The sequence below is a fragment of the Phyllostomus hastatus genome, unplaced genomic scaffold (assembly GCF_019186645.2).
Source record: "Phyllostomus hastatus isolate PE091 unplaced genomic scaffold, TTU_PhHast_1.1 phas_contig_699, whole genome shotgun sequence".
Classification (NCBI taxonomy): Eukaryota; Metazoa; Chordata; class Mammalia; order Chiroptera; family Phyllostomidae; genus Phyllostomus; species Phyllostomus hastatus.
In genome coordinates this window covers 1,343,013-1,350,993 of record NW_025333941.1, presented here as the reverse complement: position 1 = coordinate 1,350,993, position 7,981 = coordinate 1,343,013, and the positions used below count along the sequence as shown (strand labels likewise).

Here is a 7,981-nt window from a genome sequence, read left to right as displayed (position 1 = left end):
TTATTCTCTCTCCCCTGAGGGCAAGTAAGGACTGGTGCAGATGCAAAACAAGTGTCTCATAGCAAGTGGTGTCATGGACTTGCTGTAATTCTGACCTGTGTGGACAATATGTGTCAGGTGGCTATGAGATGGAAATCTGGAAAAAAAAATTAAAATCTTCTGTATGTGCTCATTATTATTATCAGCCCAGGGTCTAAGAACAATTGCAAGAAAGATTATTTTATTAGAGTAAATAAACAGATCTGAGATGATGGTCTTGGTTTTTGGAGGCACAGAAAGACATTCCCTCATGTCAACAATTTAAAGGACTCTGTATCCATGTTCCAAAGTCTGAAGAAATCTTGGATCATTCATTCATTCATTCATTCATTCATTAATCCATTCAACAACCATTTATTCCTTCCTAATTCATTGAAAGTAACTGAATGTTTATTACATGTTGGTCCCTGAGATTGTATCAGGGATAGAGTGAGGAGAGAGAAGGAAACCTCCTTCCTTTGTATGTGCTGGGGGTGACTCCACCAAAACAAAAAGCAAATAAGTAAGTGATGTCAAGTCTGGTGCAGGGAGGTATGGATAGGCCTCGTAAGAGGGTAGGGTGTGCAGTGATTCTGATTGTTACTGCAGCTAATTTGATTCCAGAGTAAAAATACATTATTTCTCCTCTTTTTTCACTACACAGGCCTAAATGTATTCCTACAAGGTGAGCATGTCTAAGATAAAAAGATCTGCAGCAATTTGTTGGTTTAAAAACTCCAAAGCCATCCTCATAGGGCCTTTAAGTTAGATGATTAAATCTAAGGCTACAAACAGACATTAAGAGACTCTGATCAGCTGCTCATGATCTATATGACTCTGCTCTAGTGACTTAATCTCTGTATGCCTCAGTTTATTCTCAAGGAATATTTGGCTGCTAAATTGTGAGGGTACAAACTGTACAATATTTCTAGCATCTGACCTTAACCAGGGGCAGAAGAGCTGTTCAAATTAGAAGCATTTCTTATTGGTCAACTCCAAGAGAGAATCCCCAGGGCTGATCCCCGAAGAATATGGAGTCTCCAGGAGAATCTCTTTTTCTCATTTTCTTTCTGTGGTTGCTGACTTTCTTCTGAATCTTTGTAAGACCTCCAGGACAGGTGGTTATACACAAGGACACTGTCTAACTGTGCTCCCCACACATGGACTCAGGTGCTACCAAACTCCATTCTTGCCAAAATGTGGCTCTTGGGCCTGAGCCTTGACTGGGGACAGCTCAGGATCTTTGTGTCTTAGGCACCCATTAAACTGTTTCACACACAACCTTTCCCAGGAGACTAACAGAACTTGGAAAAGGCCTACTACTGTCCCTGGGTTCAAGATCCCTGAGTCAGTGTTCTGGGGAGGAATTTCTGAGCTGAGTTCTGTAAGAATTTCAGGGGGCTTCTCAGACCATGCTTTGACCTAGTACATCAAAGTCATTCTCAAGGTCAAGTTCATAGGTAGGTGCTCTGGGAGCTGAACTGAGATGGCATTCCCTCTGCAGAGTAACTTCCATCCCAATGATCCTTGTGTCTACAGTGACTCTCCACAGGAGTGTAAATTGGGAAGGGAACTGATAGCTTAGGAAATATGTCTACACAAAATCCAACCTGAAGATTTAACATGTAACCCGCAACTACTTAAGCAGAGGGTTATTCCTAGGGAGGACCTCCCTTCTGTTGGGTCTGCATCTCCCAGGTCACCCCACCACCCCAATCTCCCAAGACAGAAACCCAATATACATATTTAACATCTGGGAATTTTGTTTATGCCACATAAAAGAAAGAAAAGAAGCTCACCAAAGAAACAATGGCTGTGCTTCATCAGAGGTCTGTCTTGGCCATGATTAAGGAGTTCACAAGGAACTGGCACACTCTTTGTGACTCTAAGAGAAGTACTGTATGTGGCACAGATGCCATGCTCTTGGCATTGAAGCTCTGCATGGCAGAGAACAGTAGGCAGCACAGTGAAGGATTTACAGTGTCTCTCAGCGATGTCTTGTTGACCTGGAAGCACTTACTGCATGAGAAATTGAGCTTACCAGTTGAAAATGTGGAAGCAATTGACCATTATGAGGACATTAGGAGGACTTACGATAGTTTCTTAAAGAATAGGAATATGTTAGATCTGATGGATGTTTATAAAAAGTGTAGTGTTTTGACTACTAATTGTGAAAATAATGCCAACATATCTGCTAGTCAAGTATGGGATTTTCTGTCTAGTAGACAGTCTGCAGTAGATGATGAAACTGTTCTTTGTATACCACCATTACCAATGAGCTAACACAATCAGGACAATGAAAAGGTGAAGTTACTAGCAAAGAAAATTATCTACTCATATTTAAATCTGCTGGTGAATTCCAAGAATGGCCTGGCTCTGGCTCATATTCTCAATGTTCCTGACACAGGACTGGGAAGAGAAGCCTTCACCGATTTGAAGCATGCTGCTCTAGAGAAACAGATGTCTATGTTTCTGGTGGTCACATCATTTGTTAGAACAATAGAGCTTGGAGGAAAAGAATATGTGCCATCACCGTCTGATCCTCTAAGGACACATGTAAAAGGATTGTCTAATTTTATTTATTTCCTTGACAAATTAAATGCAATTCTTGGAGAAATCAAATCCAAGCATTGTGGGGGGTTGAATACTTTCTGTGATAAAGATGCAGCTGATTAAAGGCCAGAACAGCAGGGACCCTTTTCATAAAGCAGTAGACGAAGTTGCTCAGGATCTGGATTTGAGGATTAAAAATATTATCAATTCTCAAGGAGGGTATGTAGCTGTTGGCACCACTGATATCAGTCCTGCCCGGACAAAATCTTATGCCATAAATCATGGTGCTGCATACTGTGGCAGAAATACTGTGAAAGTTCTGCTAGCTCTTTTGGATGGAGAAGCAGCCAGTGCTCCTACCAAAAACAAAGCAGAGCTTTTATATGATGATGAAAACACCACTTATCATAATGGAAATTCAATTCTTACACTGCTTAGATCTACCATACAAGTGAACAATTCATTGGTGAAACCACTAAGAAAATGCATCCATAAATCAATGGAAGAGAAAAAAATTAAGATGAATCAAACCTTAATTACATCCCAGTTTTCCTGCACTTATAAAGACAACAGCCTGATAAGCAGGAATACATAGAATAATGTTAACTCCACATCAAAGCCATCCCATGTCCTTCACATGGAAAATGACCTTTCTGAAAGTGTAAATTCATCTGTTGGAAGACTGACACTTGGAACAAGTTTGGAAATGTTCATCTGGACGGAAGTAAAAATGCAAAAGTAGAGAGCAAATCAAGTAGTCAGACAGGAAATAAAAGCTCAAAAAGGAAACCGGTGGATTTAGATGATGAAAACTTTCTCTGTGATGATGGAAATGAACCACCCCAACATAAGAATGTTAAATACCTAAGACATCAAATGATTTGCAGAATAAATTGGATGACAAACTAGCCAGAGTAGTAAAAAGCGACAAGTGTTCTGCCAAGGACAAATTGATTACTGGCCAGACAAAGTTAACTCAGTTTTTTAGACTATGAATCATCTTTTGTGTGCTTTAGATTTATGTATACATAAATCCATTCAAAGACATTTACTTAATTTTTAAGAGATCAGGGGTATATTATGATGCTTTATTTATTTTGGTATGGAGTGTGTGTGAAGTTAGTAAGTTAAACATTGTTTAAAAATACTACTAAGTCATAATAATGCAGAATATTCACAAAGTTTAATGCACAGATAAAGCATATCATATAGGTCCCTGATATCACTTAATACTACTTTCTTTTAAATCAGACATTTAAAATAATATAAATCACAGTAACATTAAGGGCTTTTCGTCCACAGGCAATTAAATGGTTTTGTTTTCTTCAGAAAAGATGATGTGGCCCAACAGGTATTAGACTTGCTAACATGGTCGATAGACTCTTCCCAGCATACACCTGTGCTCTGAAAGAAAAAGAAGTTTAAATTGTTTACAGGACTGCTATCATCACACAAAATTTACTAGAAATGAAAACATGAGATTTAGTACAGCTAATTCTATGTAAATCAAAATTATAATGACTAATTAAACTCTTTTTAAATCCAAAAACAAAACAAAACAAAAAACAAAAAACAAAATCCAACCTGAAACAAAATGTGGAGAATGGAAGCAGAACTCAGGGATGTCTGTCCTGTGTGTGAAGTAGAATTGACCCCACCCAACAACCAGTGGTCAGAGAGCACTCACTCACCATGTACGTCAAGTCTCCCAAATCCAATTTGTTTTCTTTCACCTGTAACGTAGACTACCACAGTGTACATTCCTCCATCAGTTAGGGTGACATCGTCTATCAGCAAGGATCCATCAGCATTTATTTTCTCTCGTCCTCTGTATTCAGGACCTTTTATATCAGATGTTGAGGATGTGGAAAGAAATGCAATCATACGCTTTTTGCTTGTGCCTTTCCCCCTATACCATGCGAAGGCTGTAACATTGGGAGGTGTATTGCGGAGAGGTAGATGTGCAGCCTGCCCTTCAGCAATATTGGTTGACACAATAGAGACTTGAGCTGTGGTGGGCTGGCACCAGAAGAGGAAGAGTGAGACTAGGAAATAAGAAGAAAAAAAGATCTATGTTTGCATGTATACATTATGATGGAAAGATAAGGTCCTGAATCCTGAACAGGTCTCTTTATTTCTCAGCCTTGGTCTACAGGTGAGTGTGTCTCCCATGGTCAAGGTCCACAGCATGGGCCCCATTATTTCAGCACCTCTGAAACTGTTACTTTTCCTGTTTCAAACAGTCTTCTCTAGGTATTTTCTTGCTCACCCCCTCACTATTCTCAGACTCCTTCTTACAGTCAGGGGCATTTGTGGAAGACACTTTGCTGACCTCTGTCTCTAAAGATCCTGTGTTTTCTCTTCTCTTTTTGGTACGACCCTGCCCTGTTTTTTTCCCCCCATGGGTGTTGTAGATACCTCATATGACATCTAGATCTTCTCTTTTCCTTATCTCCTCCTTAATATGGGCTAAATTAAAGCAGGATCTTGTCAGATCTGGTACCTCCAGTGACTTCAACAGGCTGCAAGTATATGGAGTGGAATGAATGAGCAAACCCAGAGTCTTACTTTGTGGGGTGTATTTGACCATTTCTGAAGTCAGTGGTAAAGACAATGCCTCACTCCCCTGGTTAAGTTTTTATTTTTTCTGGTGTTTCTTGATATAAATCATCATTATTATTATGATCAGATTTTAGTAATCATACTCAATGATGAATAACAGGAAAAGAGCAGCAGTTGAGGTTTTCCTGCCTCTTAACTGCTTCCAGTTTACAAGATTTTCCTCTTGCTGACCCCCTTCCCAATCCTCCTCTGCTCCTATCTTCTTTACCCAATGGAAGTCTTCCTTTATTCTCAGAGCACTGGTCTCTTCAGAAGATCCCAGCCAGTCTCTGTGTCAGATCCTTAGTCCACCCCAAGGAATTATCTCCTACTTACCAGCCACCAGGAAAACTTGCCAGTGGAGAAGTCCTGTGTGGGCAGAGAAGGACAGGGACCCCATGGTGTGTGTTGTCTGCTCTGTGGCTGCCTCTTTGAGAGAAGCTTGAGGTTCGATAAGGTTCACAGGCACCTCTGTCCAGAATGGTGCAATCTGCTGTGTGTCCTACCTGCGTGCTGAGCTTTATTCTGGGGCATGTTTACTATTCTTGTCATGTGGACTGGGGGTGGAGTCAGTACCCAGGACCCTCCCACTCTCTGCCCTCATTCTGCCAATATAGTCCGTACTCACCAGTATTGCTCCCCTACATTTTGGTTCCCTGGGAACTCCTGAGGTTCCTCGACACCACACACATGCACATATGCATATAAACACACACACACACAAATGCACACTTTCATGCAGTGTTTGGAAAGCACTAGACAGGGTTGTCTAGATTACAGACTTTCCCAAGAACTTCCTGTCAGGTGCCCATTACCTTTCCCACAGCCCTCTCTGTATCACATTTATTTTCCCCATTTGACTTGAAGATAAATCAGAAAAACCCATCACAAGGATATCCACCCAGCTGTGCATCAGATCATGTGTGAAACTTAATGAACATCACAATGCCCAGGTAATACCTTTAAAATGCAGATTCAGCAGCTGTCCAGTTAATATGGGTGTCCACTCAAAATCAGATGTCTTAATGTGAAGGCTGAACCATTTCCCCTACTCTCCTGTCCCCAGGGAAAGTCTCCAGATTCTGTTTAATTGCAGATTCTAAAGGGGCTGCAATGGGTCAGGGACTCTGCATCTCACAAGCTCTCAAGAGAAGGAGACCCTACTGGTCTGTAGAAAACACTTGGAATAGCAAGACTGATGGGGGTACCTTTACCCCTGACAGATGGACCCACTCATGCTAGCATTAATCACAGCAGTACTGTGTCTTGCTCTGTGGTCTGTCAGCACAGCACAAAGAGCCCCAGGTGCCCTCAAAATATGGGTAGTATTTCTGTTTGCGACAGAGAAACCCAGATGGGAATCCAGTCTTCTTCATGTTCTCAAAAGCTCCGAGAAAGTTTTATTCCCTCCCAGCAGGAAGGTCACAGATGAATTTTGCAATAAAAAAAAAAAACAAGCATGGCGAGAATTGCATAAAGGGACCTCCTCCTATCTCACATTGTCACCAGAATACATTTTACTTCTGGGGACAAAGAATCAAACCCAGAAGTAACAGTAGAATCTTCAGTTTCGTGTATGAAGTGGGAGGTGACCTGTGTGTCCCAGGAAGAAAGTAATGTGTGGAAAGATCATGTACCTGTGGGTTTCCTGGTCCTCCCAAGAGAGTTTCATGTCTGTTTATTGGACGTGGCCTTCTGTTGTTGGCTGTGGAACAACTTCTGATTTCTGTCTGAGAGACTTTCTTGTGGTCACCAAACTTGCCCATAGATGATGCCAGGCATAGGGTGGAAGGCAGCACAGAAACCCCCGAGGTTGGAGGTGCTCCCAGGCCCTGTCAAAGTAAGAAACTCTCAATTGTGGAAGCAATGAAATGAGTTTATATGAGTGCAACTGACCTCATATGCCTGGGAGAAAGGACTCAAATCCTTTGAAGAAAGGCAGTTTTGCAGCTTGTTTTGTACATGATAATCAAAGTACAAAGAAAAAATGCTGCATAGAATCCATTAGGAGGTGAGAGATAACCTAGCAGGGAAATCTCCAGATTTGATACAAAGGCAAAAGGGAGAAACATATTTTTGACATTAATGAGTATAAGATAATTCACTTTTACATGGCACAGAGAATGTGTGCAGGGGACCAGAAACATAAGCAGTCTGTGGTCTCATACACTTATTCCAGATTCTGGGCCTTCGAGTTGTCCAGAAAAGGAAATCACTCTAATGTGTCAAAGTTATTCCATTCAAGGTGGAAAACAAAAGGATCAGGGTACACTCAAGCTAAAGACTGATCTTTCCTAAGGAAAATATAGCCCTGGGATGTGATAACCTGCCATCATCTGTCCAGCTAGAAATTTCTAATCAGACTATCCCGTGAGGATTATCAGGCCTGCCCAATGACCCCCTGGGCGAGTCAGGGTTGCTGCACAGCCCCTTTTTGTTAACAGTCTCTAGAAATAGCAGGTGGGACAGAGCAATCAAGAGGGAGAGTCCACGAAAAGGCTGTTGAACCAGGGGATGGCAATCAGCCTCTTTGGTCTTCTTAGCCAAAGCCTAGTTCCTGAGTCTATTTCCTGTGTGTCTCAATGTTTCCCCCTGGAGGAAAGAAGTAGAACTGCAGCCAATGTCAGAAGCTTTCCAGAGACCCTGATCAGTGCAGAATGAGCCCAGTGAAAAAGCAGGCATTATATTATTGAGACTACTGTGAGTCCAGTGTCAGGAGAACAGTCCCACAAGGGGGATGTGCTATTTCACACAGAGCTCTCTGTTTACAAATGTTCAAAGGAAGGGCCTGGTAAAGGTTCTCCTAAGG

At 41.5% G+C, this 7,981-nt stretch overlaps 1 pseudogene; it reads left to right on the top strand.

Annotated features, from left to right (window-relative positions):
* Positions 1-1,827: 1,827 nt before the first annotated feature.
* LOC123825904 lies at positions 1,828-3,299 on the top strand (annotated as a pseudogene).
* The last annotated feature ends 4,682 nt before the right edge of the window (positions 3,300-7,981 follow it).